Here is a 19,680-nt window from a genome sequence, read left to right as displayed (position 1 = left end):
TCTGAACAAAAGTCTTTAGAGCCTCCCTTGTGTCCATAGGATAAAATACCCTACTCCTCAGCCTGGCTTTTAAAGTCTGTTATAATAGAGTACCAACCTACCAAATTGGATTACAAGCTATTTATTTCCTTATTTCATTCTGTACTAGATTACCCTTCTACTACTTGCCTCCCATTTCCACATCTGGGCTGGCTGCTTTCTACACCTCTGCAAGCTTCACTTCAAACCAACGTAAGCATTTAATAAATGTCAACAACATCCACAACTCAGTGCTGAATCTATGAATGAAAAGGGAAAAATTAAGTTTCCCTTCAATGAGCTCCTTAAAGTCTCTAGTCTGGTACTCATACAACCTCCACAAAGCCTTTCTAACCTCTTCCGGGGTTCCCTTCCCTCACTCCACACCAGCCCAAAAGTTTCATATGATGCCTTCTGAGCTACCTCCCTTTGTCCTCATGCATTCTCCAGTCTGGGTACACATGTATCTCCTTTACCACCTAGCTCATAGGCTAGAAAGGATTGTAACCATTAATTTCTAAATGTTTTGTACTAAATTATTACCTCTAAAGAGATAATTTCCATGATATGGAACTTAACACACAGCTTGAGCCAAACTTATGAAAGACTGAATTTCCTATTCCATGCTTCACAACAAATAGATTGCATGACTTTCACAGACAGTTCCCACCACCAGCAAACATTTAAGTTTTTTGTGGGTTTTGTTTTAACATCACCCCTAGGTATGTTGGGGATCAAAATTATTTTTTCCTAGGATGATCTTTGGTCAAGTCTACTGATCATTTTGTAATCCCATTCTCTCTTACTAAATGCTCTGTATTCCTGAGAAACCTTTGCAGTTTTACTTGATTGCTAATCCTCATTCTGAGATGTGGATATTAACCAGTTCTTGAATAAATGTACCCCCCCAGTTTATTTTTTTAAGTAATGTTCTAAGTATTGACCTCTCTCTGATATATAGCATCTTTGTGACTTGGACAGGTCACTTTACAAGAGTATTCCAAACAGCTAAATTTAAGTTAGAGAAAAGGTGTCCATTGGTACTAGTAGAAGAAACTTCCTGATCTGTGAAGCCACAGGTCTATCCTCTGTCCCTATCCCTATTTTGTTAGTTAGAGGATGATTTGGAGAGAGTAGTATGCTGAACAACTCTAAGGTTGTCTCAATATTCATCCTAGAAAGTAATTATTCATGCTTATATTTATATTTATAATTACATACTATGCTTATCATGAAATTTTTCAAAGGACCTTGCCTTGCAGTTACTAATAAGCAGTAGTATCAAGAGGCAGCTAGATGGTACAGTGGATAGAGCACTGAGCCCCAAGATGACCTGAATTCAAATCCTACATATTTTACTAGCTATGTGATCTTCTAAGTCTTTTAAACTTATTTGCCCCAGTTTCCTCAACTGTAAAAATAGGGGGTGATAACAGCACCTACTTCTCAGGGTTGGTTTGAAGATCAAATGAGATTAACTTGCCAAGCACTTAGCATATACTGCCTGGCACATAATAGGCACTATGTATTTCACAATAGGCACAACTGTGAATATAATCATGTTATTAATGATACTGTTCAAATTAAATTCCACTTATTAGAGGCTCAAAGGTTCTAAGATAACTTCTTTTGAGTCCCAAAGAATGATTTTCCAGGTCATTTCTAGCCTTTTATAACTACATTCCTACAAGAGTATAAGTAATTTCTAAACACTAATAGGTTATATTTCCCATTTTTCATCATTCTCACAACAAAATACTTAAAATACAAAAAATGCTCAAAAAAAAGGTTGATTTCACACTAAGCCATAGTACAATCAACAATTACTAATTCTTGTTAGTTGAAAAATGACTTCTCTAATACCCATCCTTTCCCTTACCATCACAGTAACATTTTACACTCTTAAATCAACTTAAATAAAATAAAAATTACAACTTAAAATCAAAAATGATAATATTAGAGTAGATTTTCAGAGAACATGCCAAAAAAATGAATTCAGCTAAGAGATTTGGTTCTAACTACTTTGGGTCAACAGTAAGATAATCCCTGACTGAATGAGTCATGTGAAGCACTCCATACTCCCAATTCACTAACAGGAGAATTCCAATTAACAAGATTAATATTTGAAATAGTGACCAGATTAAGAATTTGAAGTCAAGTAGATTCACATGAACTAAAATGTTCACTGCTATTTCCATACTGCTTAAAGAATCTCTATAATAAAATTAAATCATATTAAACATTTACTCACAATGAGGTGAGAAGAAGCCAACTATTTTAATCAACTCATGCATGGATCCTTATCAGATATATCTTCCTTTATTATAAAATTAGAGGGTCACCAAGCTGTAGCCTAATTGCCAAGCAATCATAGATCCTATCTACAATTGATAACAACTCTGGGTAAATCTATTCAGCCAAGAACCAGAAAGACCCAAGTTTAAATTCAGCCTCAAGATACTTAACAGCTACATAATCCTTTAAAAGTCATTAACCTCTGTCTGCCTCAATATCTTCAATTGTAATAATAAAGCACCTACCTCCAAGGGTTATATAGACTAAATGACACATAGTAAGTATTTAATAAATGCTTATTTCCTTAATTTCTTCAATATTTCTTGTCTATATGTACCTTCCTTTCCCCTCATCCCCATTTACTAGCACCATGTTATATTGGTAAGGGAAATGACCATATAAGAGATTGAATCACAAGAAAGTAGGTTCTGGCTCTAGAACCTACTAAGACATTTTACTAAGGATTACTAAGACATTTTTCCCAATTTCTACCTCCTCAAAATCTGAAATACTTTAGAAGTTGTAAGAGCCCAAAGGACAGGAAAAAAAAAAAAAAAAAAAAAAAAAAAAAAAAAACAGAACAGATGGATAAATACTTCAATCAGGGGACTAAGTCTAGTCAATGATTTATTGAGTAATATCTATGGCAAATACTTTCGGTGAGTTTTTTTTTTAGAATGAGAGATATGGTCTTTGTAGTCAAAGAGTCTACAAAAAATAAGAAGATCCATCTGTGTGAAATCAAAAAGAGTATATAAACTAAACACTTGATTTCATGAATTATAATATATACTACAGGAATTTAGTCTGTGATTATATCTCTTAGATGATGACAAGTTCATACTGGAAGTAAAACTTCCAGTTTGAGAATATTTAGTTCCATCAGCAACTAAAGGATTCAATCAATCTTTAACTCTTTAAATTTTTAACTCATGCCAACAAAGACTACACACACACACACACACACACACACACCCCAATTCAACTTTATCAGATGCTTTATGGGATTTTAGAGGGAAGACTTAACCTTATCAAAAGGATTTTTAATAGAGAAGACTAACATGAGTATAGAACATTTAAGAGGAGCTTAAAAGGCAAGATCACAATATCAAGTATACTATTGATCAAAAAAAGCATACTGAAAAAAATAGGATTCCAGAACAAGTTAGTGAGAGCTCTGGAGAGGCAGAAGAAGACAATTTAGGTCTAGGTGGAAACCAGTTAGAATGGAGCTGGAACTAGGCAGGGGTGTAAGGATGAGAAAGTGTTTTCTGAAATCTCTATGTAAATTGATATATCATAAAAAGAATAATGATAATAGTGAAATGAAGAGATAATCCTGACTATAAGAGAGTGTTTATACATGGAAAGAATGGAGGAAACAGTTAAATAAGGATACTAAGGGTCATACACAGAAGGTTTTAAAAGCCAGGCAAAGCAGCAGAGATTTAATACTGTAGGTAACAGGAAGCTAGTGAAAGTTTCAAAGAGCTCCTTTCCCAAGTAGTTAAAAAAAAATCCCTCTTAAGAACAAAACAAAACAAAACACTAGATTCAGGGGCATATTCAGCCTAGCTGGAGCCAGAAAATTTAACTATAATTAGAAATAAAGATGTGAGTGTTTCTATTCTTCATTTACAGAAAAAATGACTAAGAGGTGAAGTCTGAAAACCTGAGTTCCTTTAAGAGGGCATATGACAAACCCTAACAGAAGCATCAAATAATTCAGGGAAGATCAGCTGAAGGACTTCAAGACTCTTAAGTGCAGAAAGAGGCAAGAATCCAGATGACCAGATAATAAAGGCCCTGGGATAATATGCCTCCCAAGAAAGCAATAAGAGAGAAGACAAGCGCTCAGAGAAACTTGGGAATTAAGAGGAAAGGCTTAGGTTAATTTGTAGAAAATCAGTAAGGTGCTGTAAATTCTAAGCAAGAAAGGAAGAATTTATATGGGTAGAATCATCAGGATAGCCAATACCATCTGAATTGGAATTTCATGTAACTTTGATAAGAGTATTTTTTTGTCTGAGCCAAGTCAGTAGACCTAGATCCCCAGAAAAATAACATGACCTTAACTTGAGGCAAGAGAAAAGAGTTCTTTCTACCTCTTTTTGAAAATTCTCTTAGGTGACTACAAAAAATTATCCACAGAGAAGTGACAACAGAAAGAAATCTCTCTCCTTTTGGAAACTGCCCTGGGAATGTGCCCTATCCTCATGGCCTTAGCACTATATCACACCAAACTCCCCCAACCATACAGATCTCTCTCAAAACATCTTGTTGTTTTACATAAGCTACATAAAATTGTGCTCTTAGTATTGGATAAGTTAAGTCTCATTTACTATTTTATTCAATTTCTTATTCCTGCCTATCCTCAATAAAGAGACAGGAATGTGAGCTTCCCCACTTGATTAAGTTTTAATTTAAATAAATAAAGAAGTTTACCTATTAATCTGCATACATACTTGGAGAAACATGTTCGCAAGACAAGGGGAATAACTCATCCCATTTTCATATTTCCAGCATTGTTCCCAGAGATCTCACTAGTGAAGTTCATTAATTTTCCCTCTCTTTTCCTATTCTTTTTAAATCTAAAAAGGCAATTAAGAGGGAGGGAGGCAGAGAAAAATCAGGAGTGTTCCTCCCAAAATGGTTTACTATGTCCAGCCAGCCCCACTTCTGTGAGAATTAAGCGACCCCTTGCAAGTATAGAAGTAATTCTCAATGAAAGCCCAATGAAATAAAGGGATAGAAAGGATTCTGAAAATAGAAGCAGGATGGAAAAAAGTGGCTTTCCAAGGGACTGGTGACAGATAGGCAAAGAAGATATATTAAAAAAAAAAAAAAACCCCACAATAGTGATCCAAGGGTTAAATTAACCCCCAAAGTTCAAAATTCTGGCATTTAAGCATTCAATCTGAAAAATAGTATAGCTGGTGTTATGGTTTTAAATTAGCTCAGGCTGTGGGCAAGTGTAGGCAGAGCACAAAAGTTCACAATTGCTACTTGGGCTGAGGTCTACCCAGTCTGTGGTGGCAAGAGCAGGGTGATTTTTACAAAACAGTGAGAGAATGCTGTTACTAGGAGAGGAAGTAGGAAACAAGGAAGAGAAGGGGAATCTTGATTTCCTTATTCTGTTTGTGTGGGGAGGTGGAGTTTAAAGGGAAGGGAGAGTTGGCAAAACATTTTTTCCAAAGCATATCTCCCTGATCCCTCCCTCTCTTTCTCAACCTCCACCAGCTCTATATAGAACATACTTTTTATACTTCAAATTCCCAACTTCTTAGACTTTTCTTTATACTTTATTCTTATGTTGCCTTTTTTTTTCTGTAGCAAAAATTAGTAACATCAATAACAATAGCTAACATTTGCATAGCACTTATGTCTAGCATTGCATTAAATACTTTACAGCTATCTCATTTGAGATTATTTACCTTAATAAGAGTAGATTTCTTCCCAAAAGCTTAAAAAAAGTTTTTTTTTAGTATTGTTATTTTATTTAGATTATTTTTAAGCTATCAGTTTAATGGCGGGTGTTTTTTTTTTTCTTTTCCCTTTCAGAGAACTAATTTTAGGGAGTGTAGCCCAATTTGTTATCTAACCTATAGTCTCCACCCAAGTACTCATTTTCAAATTTCTAATATAAGTGACTTATGAAATATGATACTCATTTTTTAAAAAACAAATTATTTTGCTTATTGGGAATGAAGAAGCAAAAAGAACACACTTTGCATTCTCTTTAGTCTCCCTCTTTAAAAACTAAGTTATTTGACCCATTCTGACATTGTTCCTCACCACTTTTCCAGGAAGCTCATGTTCCACAATTACCCACCTAAATGCCCCAAACTCATGTTCCACATTCACAAGAAGCAGTTCCCCATATAATAATAAAGCAATGCATTATGGAAGGAAAAGGTCTGCCTAAGTAAAAGTTCACAGATGGTCTTTTCACACAAACCTTTTATAAAATTCAGTCATCAGCAAATTTTCTCAGACTTATCAGTATTTATTCCACCATTTAACATCAATGTGTACTCATAAGTCAAAAAAATTCAGTTACATTCCCATAGCAATTGAGATACTGCCTATTTTAATGGAGAATCCTACTTGAGAAAGAAATCCAGTAAGCTAGACCTAAAAGTGGTATAATTTCATGAGTTCTAAGTTAAAGAAGTTGGCTGAGTCAAATGTAGTAAACAAAAAGGGTGTGAACATAAGTGTTCTAGCAAACTGTTGGGATTTTTAAAAATTATGTTAGAAACTATACCTCACAGAGAGATATCTTCTCTTGGAGACTTTTAGCCAACTTAAGAGATATGTTCCAGTAAATTCTAAAATGTCATGGCATCAAAAATAATATCTAGCCAGTCCCTCAAAATATCATGCCCAAAGGAACATGGCTAAAGAGATAAGACAGGAAGAAATTGCAACCTGTTACTGTAGGATATTGATTTGGGGTTGTGAAAAATGAAAACAGAATCAGCAACAAACCCAAGAACATAATCGGTTCACTACAGAAATTAGGAACCAGAACCAGGAGATCATTATACACAGTAGCAACAAGACTATATGACAATCAATTCTGATGAACATGGCTCTCTTCAACATTGAGATGATTCAAACAATTTCAGTTATACAGTGATGAAGAGACCCATCTACATCCAGAGAAAGAACCATGGGAACAGTGTGGTCCACAGCATAGCATTTTCACTCTCTTATTATTTGCCTGCATTGTTTTCTTTCTCAGTTTTTCTTTTTCTTCCTTCTTGATATGATTTTTCTTGTGCAACAAGATAACTATAAATATGTATACATATATTGGATCTAATATGTATTTCAACATATTTAACATGTACTGCACTACCTGCTAGCTAGGGGAGGGGGGAGGGGAAGAAGGATAAAATATAGAACAAAAGGTTATGCAAGGATCAATGTTGGAAAAATTACCCATGCATATGCTTTGTAAATAAGAAGCTTTAATAATAAAAAAAAAAAAGAAAAAGAAATTAAACTGCTCAGATTAGCCTCTTCAGGTAGTAGTCTAAATTAACTGCTAGTCAGTCAACACACTTTTATTAAGCATTTACTCTGTTGCCAGGCACTGTGCTCAGCACTGAGCAAACAAAAGAAAGGTAAAGGGCAGAGAGAGAAACACAGTCCCTGCCCATGAGGAGTTCACCATCTAATGAAGGAGATCACATGCAAACAACTATGTATAAACTAGCAATATACAGAATAAATTAGAAATAATCAACAGGCCCTAAAAAAGAAGGCATATCAGGAAAAGCTTCCTGTAGAAAGTGGGGTTTTAGTTAGAAATTAGGGAAAGCAAGAGGGAGAGATGAGAAAGAGCAATATAAGTGTAAGGGACAACCAGAGAAAATGACCAATGTTGGGAGACAGTGTCTTGCTCAAACCAAAGCATTTTGGGTATTTCTATGAGAGGAGAAACTAATATCTAAAAAGTTCAAGAAATTTTGATAAGAGTTCTAGCATTAACATTTATTAATGGGCTAGGTTCATATGAGCTATTGAGATATTTAGAAATAATATCTCCATGTGCTTATTTAGTAGAGGAAAAAACTGTTCTTTCTAACCAAAGATAATTGGCTTTTAAAAGTATATTAAAAGTATATAGTGGCACTTTTCCCCCAAGAATTTGACTATCCTGAGAAAATATAAAAGGATCTGGAGGATATTACTATAATAATGTTCTCCATTTTGTGAGAAAGAGATAGGCATTTAGTTTTCACAGTTAAGAAAATTAATTTGGAGAAATGAAACTTAAGTTAGAAAATGAAACCCAGAAGGACATTGAATAATAATCAAGGATGGAGGTGCTTTCAGATTTGAACAGGAGTGCTCTGAACTTTGCCTCCATTAAGAATGTAATGGACTTACAATGTAATAAGAGGTAGAGATCCACATCTGTAACAAACAATGAGGAAACAGGGGAAGGGACTTGCACTTCTACTCCTTTAGGTTTCAAAAGTGTGTCTATTAACCTAGGCACCTGTAAGAAATAGGATTGTTTTGTTCTTTTTGCTTCCACAGGTATCCTTGACAAAGGACAAATACCCCAGGGAACATGATAAATTGGGGGAATTTGCCTTTTGGACAAGGAAGGATTGGGAAAGTAGAGATTTGACCAACAATAGGAGTTCAAAGAACCAAAGGAAGAACTGCTCTGGTCTAGTTGCTTAAAATACATATACATATACAATTTTCATACCTTATAAGGGACAATGGTAACCTGAAAATGACCACAATCAATCAGGATCCTGAAAGGAAGAAGTAGGACTAACCAACCCCCAGAAAAAGGCTTGACTGGCCTTCCTTAGGTGTGTTCCCATTCTTTAGAATTGGGGTACACCCATTCTTGCAAGAATGTTAAAATAAATTTTTCTTACATTCATCAGTGAGTCAGTGCAGTTTTTGGTAAGATATTTTGCTTCTTACAATCTCTTGCTTCAAGTGTATAAAATCAGTGTGTACACACAAGTTTCTAGAACAGCATGCCAATTTTTATATTTGAATTCATTCTCTTTTTTAGTCACTCACTTAATAGTTCAGACTTTGAGGTTCACTTAAGGTCTTCAGTACAATCTCTAAGGATGACCATTTAAGGGTGTCTTATCTCAAGCACCTCATTAATGTCTCACCTTCACTATAATTTTCTCAAAAATAAAAACATATATGGTTTGAAAGAAAAAAACAAAAACAGAATTTCAGAGCCCCTCATCAGTGCCATCAAATGTCCTTTTCTGTGCTTTATAAAATTCAAGACTGGCACCTGAGTTTATGCTGTGATCATTTCTCTCCTATAATTCTTCATTACTGCAAAGAACAAGACACTGAAGCAAATAAGGTTGTGATTGACTCACAGAGGAAAAAGGTAAGGTAAACTTGCTGGCACAGAAGACAGCACTAGGCCTGCATTTAAATCTGGCCTTAGATAACCTTACTAGATAAAGTATCTTGGATAAGTCACTTAAACTTTGTTTACCTTGCTTCCTCAACTGTGAAAAGGGGATTGCAATTACCTCATAAGTTTATTGTACAGATTAAAATATGAAAATATGTGTAAAGATTTTGGCACAGTTCCTGGCATGTAATAGGTGCTTTACTAAACATTTTCTTCCTTCTCTTCCACTTCCTATTGCATTCTTGCATTGGACTAATAACTATTAATATAAATTCAATTCTAACATTTTAAAAACAATGATAAAGACAACCCAAAAGAAGGCAACCAGAGATAGTGAGGAATCTAGTTCCATTCCATGGTAATTAGTGTTAAGGGTAAAAAACAAACAAACAAACAAACAACTTGGGGAGAAGTAGGATTGCTGTCCTGTACTTGAAGGGTTGTCATATGGAAGGCCCATCAAAGGCTTAAGACACAGCACTGAAATGCACTGAATTGTTCAATGGAGTCCCAGAAAGGAAACATGGATGGCAGTTAGAGAAGAAAATCTGGGTTCTGCAAAAAGAACTACAGCTATCTAACAGTGGTTTGAAAAGACTGTCTTTTTAAGAAATACATTCATTACTGCAGGTATCCTAGAAAACACTGGATGATACGCTGTTATACAACAGAAGGAATCTCACCATTTTGTGTTCTGGATTAAACTAAAATTCTATGGTTTACAAACTACTGCAAGGTGGGAAAAGCTATTCAAGTCATAGATCCACAGGATTTGGGGAAAGAAGGGTCCTTTTATTCCAAAGAAACAAGAAAGGAAAGCAAAGATAAGGGTGAAGAATGAGGCAAATAAAAGTTGAAGAGGTGAATGCTGACAAGCTACCCCAATCCCCACCCTGGCTATGGCAAGCTGCCAACAACTCCTCTGATAACCCTTTGTCTAACCTGGCAAGGCACAAGTATGTTCTGTTTAGAGAAGACTCTATTGGCACAATAATTGCTGTTTCAAGGCAAGGGAGAAAGTAGTGTATGGGTGGGAGGATGTCATGTGGAACAAAATTCCATTTTCTTCTTAAAATGTTAGGGAGAAGGATCAAATATGTTAATGTGGAATCCAACTATGTTAATGTGGAATCCCTCTCCTCCCCTTTACAGTGGGGACAAGAATACAAACCTATAGGATAAACTAGAGAATCATAAATCATCAAAAAGAACATTAACCAATGGAAAGACACATGGAATCCGTAAAATATTAAGATAAAGACATTTCAGAAGACCCTAACTTTGAGCTAAATTTTGAAATAAGAAAATAAAAACAAACAAAAAAAAAAAAACAAGAAAAGGGATTATTAGAATGAAATATGATGTGTTAGCAAGTATTAGTAAAATGTCTTCAAGGGATCTCAGATGGATTAAAGATAATCACCTGCAATAGAGAGTCAATTGAGATGAATTGGGGCTGATTGAAATTAATTAACCAGTTTTCCATTTAAAAAAAAAAAAAACAAACAAAAAAACAGATTATAAAAGCAGGAACAGTTTAAGGGAGAAAGAGTCTAAGATAAGTGAAAGGCTGGAACAATTAGGAGGGGTCACATTCTAGAAGACACAAAGAATAGTTAATAATAAAAATAGCCAGCATCTGTATACTATTTTCAAGGTGTACAAAATGCTTTATATAATAAAATCTAAAACTGCAGATTCTTCCAGCAACCCAAAAGGTGCTTTTATAATCTCCATTTTAGGGATGAGGGAAATAAATCTGAAAGTGATGAAGTGACTTGCCCCGGGTCAAATAGCTAATTAATAGACACCTAAAGCAGGATTTGAACTTGAAGTCCAGTGCTTTAATCACAGTGTCAACTAATGAAAGAGTACAGAACAAAGAAAAAAGTTCAGAAACAAATTCAACAAAGGAGAAAAGCTGAATGACAAAAGAATCTAAGGAAGGAACAGGATCTTTAATAACCAGCTATACAAAAGGGATAGTGGCAAGCTTAGCAGTGGAAATCAAGAAAGGGTAAGAATAAAACTGCAAAATAATAATGACTATAAAATTATCCAACAACTCAGACCGCAGGCCAGCCAGGATAAATTCATTATTCTCACTACTACCTTCAATTTGTCACTTTTGTCTAAACAACCCAGCACTGTGTTACAATAATAACCACTATTCCAAGAAATAAATGATCTATATGAAATATGAATGGCCCTGAATCTTGCTCCCAAGAACCACAAAGGTAAAGATAAGCTGTGAACAAGAGATAAGGTTCAAAATTCTTGCTTTTATATATATTCACAAGCCATAAATGCAAACTATTACATCATTAATAAAGATCATTACCCCTTCATACAAAGGGTAATTAATTAGCACCTTAGGATGAATTTTGTTTTTATGTTTTTTTTCAAAAATTATTTCAACTTTAGTACTTTTCCCACCTTCTCTCCTTTCTACAAAGCTTTACAAATATATATCTAAATCTAGTACTTAGTCTACAAAGGCTGCTCTATTAAGTCAATAGGTTTATCTGTGTGATACAACACTGATAAAAGTTGAGCAAGCTTTTTTTTTTTTTTAAGAAAGCCCTCAGGTTTCTTAAAAATCCTTCCTAAAGATGTTTACTTCAAGTTAGCTTATTTAAATATCAAATATAAGAGCAGTTCTATGCGTGCCAGCTAAAATAACTTGGAGTACTTCCGAAGAAATCTGATTGACAACATTCTTACTATTGCCTCATCCAAATTCATGGCAATTTAAAAAGCCTTTTTGACATTTCATGGTAGCATACTGATGTGTTTGATTCATCTCAAAAAGGTTCTCCAAAGCAATATACTTGTCTCCTAGATACAGTATAATTCTTCTCTAGTGTCTTATAAGTTATCTTTGTAATACTCCAGGACCCAGACTTTTAATGGCTGTTGAATTAGTCAATACAACAAAATTTAGACCTCTTAGGCACTTACTAAAGTCAAAACACAATGCCAGGTTTGTGAGGATTAAAAAAAAAAAAAAAAAAAAGTCCAGAAACCATTACATAATTCTTCCTTGTTAGCTTTACACAGGCACAGCTCAGTAAAGACCCAGAAAACAATATAAACATTCCCTCAGTAAATCAAATGATATCCAAAAATTGGAATGTTTCATATACAAATCTATCACAATAGCAGACCCACAGAGGTAAGCAGGAAGTTTAAACTTAAGCCTTGATAAGAGAATCTAGCGTTACCCAAAATCAAAACTGCAATGTATGATATTTAAATTAACAATTATTTTAACTTAGGTAGAAACTTCTTTTCTTGTTATTTATGGTTTTAATTAGAAAATGGTCAACACATCAGCAGCCAATCATTTCAAAGCATTTAGGCTATGGTTTCACTAGTGTTAAATTCAAGGAAACTGTAACTTAAAGAAGAGTGATGAATAGTTCCAGCAAGACCTCATTGAATCTACTTTATTTTGATGATTGTTGTAGTTTCTACATCTACATCAAAAATCAGTTCAACGTTAGTATTTTTCCCACCAATGCCTTTTTCCTTTCTACAAAACTTTACAAATATATCTAAATCTAGTACTGTCTACAAAAGCTGCTCTATTTAAGTCAATAGGTTTATCTGTGTGCAAGAAAAGTTAATTTTCTTTGAATGCTATACTGAATATCTAGGATTTTTAGAAGTACTCAAAGGGATTTTGTGTTAGATCAACATTTGACACATTACATAATGTAAATGAACTTTCAGGACTCAGTCTGGCATATATCAACCACCACAAACACATCCCAATCCCACCTACACATATAACAAACATACTAGGGTTTCTGTAGTTTGGGATAAGCTCTTATAGTCATGTGATCATGATTGGGAAGAACCACACACACCAATAAAATGACAAAATACTTGTACCCTTGAACACATTAGAAGTCTCCAAAAACTATGCAGAATCTAAACACTTCACAAACTCATAAAAACCAAAGATTGTGTCACCTTGGTGTCCTCATCTAGTATTTATTCTTTAAAAATTATAATTGCTTTGTAAGTGTTCTCAAGTAGTAAATAACTTGAAAACTAATTCTATAGAATGATTATATATAGAATATATATATTAAATATATATACATATATATATAATTTTGTTAGTTATAGATTCTATAATATATCTATATATAATATAACATTAAATCTTGAGTCATTCTGAACCATATTTGCAATAATATTTAGGGGCTCTACTAATGGGAAATAATTCAGCACTTTAAAAACTCAGATGGGTATATTCACCAAATTATTATAATCCAACCCCTTTATTTTACAGATTTTGAATGTTAAGTGGGGAAGTGAAGTGATTTTCCTTCCATACTTCATATATTGAAAAAAAAAAAAAATGGTACCATTCCAGCAACTGAACAACATATACTGAAACTACATTACTTAAGAAATACGTATAATCCAGTGCTAATTTTATGCCAGAAGCTAGGGATGGGGGTTCAGGGTTATTTCTCCTATTCCCCAAATTTCATTTGATGCCAAGCTGGGATAATGCAAAAGTCACATTTAAGATTAAACTTTATTAAAAATCAAACACTTTTATAAATAATTCTTGTCTATTATATTTGAGTAGAAACAGATCAGTGCCCTAACTTAGAAGATGTAGTTCTTTCATTTGAAATAAGAGGTTGAGAAGATTGGTCTCTAGTTCCTTCCAGCTCTAACTCTGTGGTTCTCTGAGGATAGGGTAATTCACTACCTTTTAGTAAAGAAAAAAAGGCCTTTTCCCTAGAGGATTAAATAACATTGTTTCATAAAATGTATCTTCAGTTTTAAACTCTTTGGTTTCTTCATTATAGAATCGCAAGTCAAAAACATTCCTTGAGGTAACTTTGAGGTTTTGATCTGTTACTATTATATGTTTTTTACTAAGTGGTTTTTTTTTCTTACTCTCCACACACCCCACTCCCCCCATAACGATGCTATGTCTCTCCCTCAACTACTAAACTTAGATCTAAATGTAAAGAGAATATCTAACTACATCAACGTGAAAACTGACTTAAGAAAAAAATATCTTAATGGATTGGATTCATTCCAACAGGTTCCTAACCAAGTTCGGTTTGTGCTGTATTTGATGAGCCTACGGTAGCTACAGCTGACAGCGCCGTTTTCGCAAGGCAAAAAAAGTTCATATCAAAGAGAGGGAAAAAAAAAAAATTTAGGGAGGTTCTCAATCCTCTCACTATCCTTTCCACAGAAGCAGGAGATCAACTTCAGGTAAATAGCGCTATTCTATTGCACGGCTGTTTCTGTATTTTCGAGTCCCGCACAGTACTCAGCCTACAATCGACTAGAGTCTGCATTTCTTTCTTTTCCTTGTTTTCTTTCTCTCCCCCCACCCTCTTTCGTGGCCCTCGACCTGCAATTTCGGTTTAGGGAACTCTCAGTGAGGAAATTCCATCCACCAACGCAGAAAGATAACTGCTCAACAGCTAGTAATCTTAAATTGGCTGGAAGTACGGAGAAGTGAAGTCACTTGCTCACAAGTGCCCCAACCTAGAGAATCGGAGCAAAGACTATGAAAAGCCAGATCTTCTTGATTCGAGGCCGGCTGTTTTCACTTCTCTCATCTATCTATCAGTCTGGGGAAGGGTGGTGACCGTCCCGTCTCCGGCAGCCTAGGAGCAGGATGTCTCGGGACTAAGGAAAGGTCAGGGGAGGGGAGGACGGGGGTGGGAGGAGGCGGCGACGCCAAGCTAAAGGGAAGGCAGCAGTAAAATCCCTGGAAATTTGGAGCCGCTCACTCTTCGAAAGCGCCGAAGGGCTTTTTTTGTTTCTTTTTTTTTTTTTTTCCCAAAGCGCTTTCCCTAAAGCGCCGCAGGAGGACGTTAGTAATCTTCCTCCCCCAAGCGCCAACCCCGTGCAAAGCACTCATGTGCCCGGTGGTTTAAAAGTTTGCCAACTCGGAGGCACAGCAGCTCAGTTTAGGTTTCGGAATATCAAAACTTCTCGGTTTCAGAGAGATGCAGCCAGCCCAATCAGAGGGAGAATGGGTGAAGGCCCCCTCCTGCAAGGGGTCCCACCACCCCCAAAAGCACTGCGTTTCCCCAGGCCCTGCACCTGTCCCCCACCGCCACCGCCCCCCACCGCCACCATCCCCCCTGTGACGCGCAGCAACCAGCCGCGTCTCCCAGATGCTCGCTGTCCCCTCCGGGCTCTTTCTCAACCCCAACCCCGCAGGGGGCAAATAAGAAGTGGGGGAAATAAGAGTGGGAGGCACTTGGCACCCCAAGACTCGCTCACCTGGGCGGTGGGTGGAGTTGTTGTTAGGAGGAGGAGGAGGGCGAGGAGGAGACGGCGATGATGGTATTAGCACGTCTTAGCCGTCGGTAGCCCCGGCGGGAGGGGCTCGGTCACTACAAACCCCGGGCACCGGCACCGAGTGAGCCGCTCCGCCGCCGCCCCCTCCGCTCTTATACCGGTCACAGCACGCCCCGCCCCGCCACTGCTGCCTCCGCCCCCAACTCGGCCTTTCCCGAAGATAGCCAGAGGCGGGACTAGGGCGGAGCTGTCCAAAAAGGGATCCTTCCGCAAGGGGACTGACGAAGTAGGAGCACAGAGATAATCCCCTCTCTGATTGGCTGCACGAGATCAATGGTTGCCCAGAAACGAGTAAATTAACGAGGAGGACAGGAGAATTAGGGCTGCGCAGGCTTTGTGGTAACTTGGTGGTCTTGGGGAAGGGTCTCAATTGAGGAAAACCATATCCTGAGCTCTAGAATTAATAATCTACAACCCTTTCTCCTCATTTGGCCCCAGTGATATCTATTATACTAACTCATCTAAGTTAAAATTTAATTCTCTCTTTTTCTATTTCTCCTCTCTTTTGTCCCTTCCCTATGTCTAACTCAAAACTCTCCTCTCCCTCCCAACCAAATGCACTTTGTCTCTCAAATCATAGTATCATAGATTATGAGTAGAGATCACAGTGGCTTAAGTATTTTAAGTTAAAAGGAATCATATAGATCTGGTATCATTCCCTCTTTTTAAAAAAAAATTTAAAAGTACTAGAAGCTGCCTCTAAATATCCATTGATTGAGGAAATATATAATAAAAAGATACTACAAATTTAGTAACTTTTAAACGTTTTTTTTTTAATTTTATTTGCTGCTGATAAATTGTGATTGAACACAGCTGACAAATATAATCACAAAAGCCACAGCTCTAACCCAAAAGACAGTTCTTTGGAATTTAGTTTGTGGGAAAGAGATTGCACCTTGACTCAATTTTTAATGCTAATAATTGTTTTTTTTACAAAAATCACTCTTCAAAACCATCCCTACTCCATCCCACTCTCATAAAACCCACCCTCATAATAAAGACAAATATAATGTAAACAATTTTTAGTCCTACTAAAAGTGTATTCATTGTTTGAGGAAAGGAAAAATACTCATTCTTCATCAATTCATACAAATCTTCACATAGTTCTTTGAGTTTTATATTTATATTATTTTATCCAAAATAATATTTCATTATGCTCATATATCATGATTTATTCAGGTCTTCCCCAAGTATTCGATAAACAATTTGTTTCCAAATGTCTCCTAAACAAATTTGTTACATGTATTTTTATAAAGCTCAATATTTCTTCATGGTGTTGAAAGTGGTTAATAAGGTGATTGGTTACCTTGTTTCTTTTCATTTTATAAAAAGAGAGAAAAGGCCCCAGATATTGGAGACCTATATAAAGAAGGGACCTTTTAAAGGACTTCTTTCTTCTTTTGGATAGCTGTAATTGTTGTGAAGCTTTTCCCTAATTCCAAACTAAATCTTTCTGAAACTTCTATCTCCTCCTCCTACTAGCAATTGTGTCATCTGGGGGCAAGTTCATATAACAAAATTATTTTCTATTCCACATGACAATCTTACAAATATTTGAAGACACTTAATATGTCCCTCCTAAGTCTTCTCTTCATAGATTTTAGGGGGAAAGCTGTTGGGTTAAATGATGTGCCTAGCTAGTAACTGTTGGAAGTTAGGTTTGAAGTCAGATCCTCCTGACTCCAGAGTCCATGTTTATCCTTCCACAAATCTTTCCAACATTTTGAAAACTCATTCTTGCCATGGGAGCTTGCAGTATGCAAGTTTTGCAACTTGCTAAGAGGAGAGCATATTAACAAGACTCTTTAATTTGCATTATTAACAGTTAAATGTATATAGAATGTCATAGAATTCAATGAATAGAGCACCAGGTCTGGAGTCAGGAAAACCTGAATGCAAATTCAATCTCAAATACTTATTAGCTGTATGATCCTGGGCACATCACTGAACCCTATTTGCCTCAGTTTCCTCATCTGTAAAATGAGCTGGAGAAAAAAGCCACTCCAGTATCTTTGCCAAGAAAACCCCAAATAGGGTCATGAGGAGTCAGACATGACTGAAATGCTTGACCAATAATAAAAATTCTAGACAACCAATAAAACAATAAATCAAGGCCTGATTTATAGCATTTGCAGATTTCTAAAGTGTAAATGCTCACCTTAAAAAATTAATAATTGAAGAGTGAAATGAGCAGAACCAAGAGAATGTTTATAACAGCAGTATTATTTGGAGAATAACTATGAATGTCTGAAATTATAATCAAATCAACTGCAAAGGACCTGTGAGGGAAGATGCTACCTACCTCCCAAGAAAAAGATGATAAATAAAAGTATGCATAGAATGCTTTTACATATATATAACTATAAATATATACCATGTACACACATATATCCATAGCTATGTGAAATGGTAAGAAGAAGGGATTGAGACAGTCCAAAACTTAAAATGCAAGAAAAACATACTAATTGAGGGGGGGGGGGGAAAGAAAATCTAATAATTGGCTCATTGAAGCCTGTATGAATTAATCTTACCTCCTCTGCTCTCCAGTCATTGTTCTACCTAAAATGTGGTATCAAAAACTGAACAGAGTATGATTATTTCTCTTAACCAATATAAACTGTAATGTACTGAAGTAATAATCACAGGCTAAAATCACATTTGTCTTTTTCACTACCATATTACATTGTTTACTTATTTTTAACTTACAAACCATTAAAAGCTCCATATTTATGTCAAAAATAACATATTTCCTCCATCTTGTTCTTCTGAAGTTGATCCCATGATCTTTTAAGTTGACTTTTTGAACCCAAGTTTGACTTTAATCTCTATTAAATTTCATCTTATTAGATTTGGCCCCAAGTTTTAATCTGTCAAGATCTTTCTGGATCCTGATTGTTACCCAATGTACTAACTGTTCCTCTTAGCTTTGTGCCATCTGCAAATTTAATAAGCATGAAATCTATGTCATTTTTCCAAGTCATTGATACAAATGTTTAACAGCACTGCTAATCCTTAACAATCCTTCTTCAGTTCCGTCCAATAGTATCATATAACTTCAGAGGAATCACCTTAATAGTTATGTAAGCTTTTTTAGGATGACATTTCTCAGGATTTCTTCTTCCTATTCAGGAAGTCTAGATGACCATTTATTGAGTATATTTGTAAAGGGGATTCTTGTTCCTATATGAATCATATACTTGAGCTCATATTTGAGTCATATATGAGTCAAATTAAAATAGCAAGAGATTCCTATAGGCTGCATGTTGACTTAGAAGACACAAAGTAAAAGTATCTATGTTGAATTACATTTTTATTTATTTTGTTAAACTTTTTTCAACTACATTTTAATCTAGTCTAGGCCACACCCAGGAGTCTGAATTATCTGATGATCTCCAAGGTCCTCTTCAGCTCTGAGATTCTATCATTCTGAAGCTAAATAAGGAATCCAAAATCATAGAGCTGGTCTTTGGCAGGTATAGGGATTCAAATCTAGGTTATCCCATGTCTTTTGACACCAAATTGCTTTTTCCACTATACATCATACTTGTCCCAAGGAAGGGATGTGACTTTCCCCAGAACAATACTTATGTATTAGATAAATTAATGTTAGCCATGCTCATATCATAGTCTAGATCAATAGTTATTCAATACATTTTTGTTGATTGTGTAAAGGGAAGAGAATAGAATGCAGGCTTCATTTTATATCAGAGGTACAAGTTGAAAGCAAATAGATTCCTATCTTAACAGACTTGAAAAAAGTTTTTGATATGTTGGACAAAGAATTATTCCCAAGCTTATTATTTTTTTAAAGATTGGATTTTTTTTAATATATTGGATTTCCTAAAGCTGGTATCCCCATGTAAAAAAATCTCTCTTGAAATATTTTAAGAAGGGTAGGATATAACAAAACTTTCCCAAAAAGTTCCTTGTCTTTTTGTAAATAGCTTTCTGGCATCATAAAAATGCAGCAAAGCTGTCTTTCATTATCCCCATTTTATAGGTGGAACACAGGAAGTACAGAGTTTCAGCAAAGCAGGCCAGCAAGTCATTGGCAATGACTGGGCTGGACCCTGTGCCTGGGGATT

At 35.7% G+C, this 19,680-nt stretch overlaps 1 protein-coding gene across 4 annotated transcripts in view; it reads right to left on the bottom strand.

Moving 5' to 3' along the window:
* TENT5C (terminal nucleotidyltransferase 5C) overlaps window positions 1-19,680 on the bottom strand; it is a 37,933-nt gene that overhangs the window by 9,789 nt on the left and 8,464 nt on the right. Inside the window, exon 1 of one of the 4 annotated variants that reach the window (XR_012481400.1) lies at window positions 15,518-15,716. The exons of 2 other annotated variants lie outside the window; for them this stretch is intronic. The gene's annotated coding sequence lies outside the window, so the exon portion shown is untranslated. Of the gene's footprint in view, window positions 1-15,517; window positions 15,773-19,680 lie in introns of those variants that run through there. One more of the 4 variants, XM_074263219.1, reaches the window with a different exon arrangement.

The sequence above is a fragment of the Sminthopsis crassicaudata genome, chromosome 4 (genome assembly GCF_048593235.1).
Source record: "Sminthopsis crassicaudata isolate SCR6 chromosome 4, ASM4859323v1, whole genome shotgun sequence".
Classification (NCBI taxonomy): Eukaryota; Metazoa; Chordata; class Mammalia; order Dasyuromorphia; family Dasyuridae; genus Sminthopsis; species Sminthopsis crassicaudata.
This window is presented reverse-complemented; position numbering and strand designations above follow the sequence as displayed.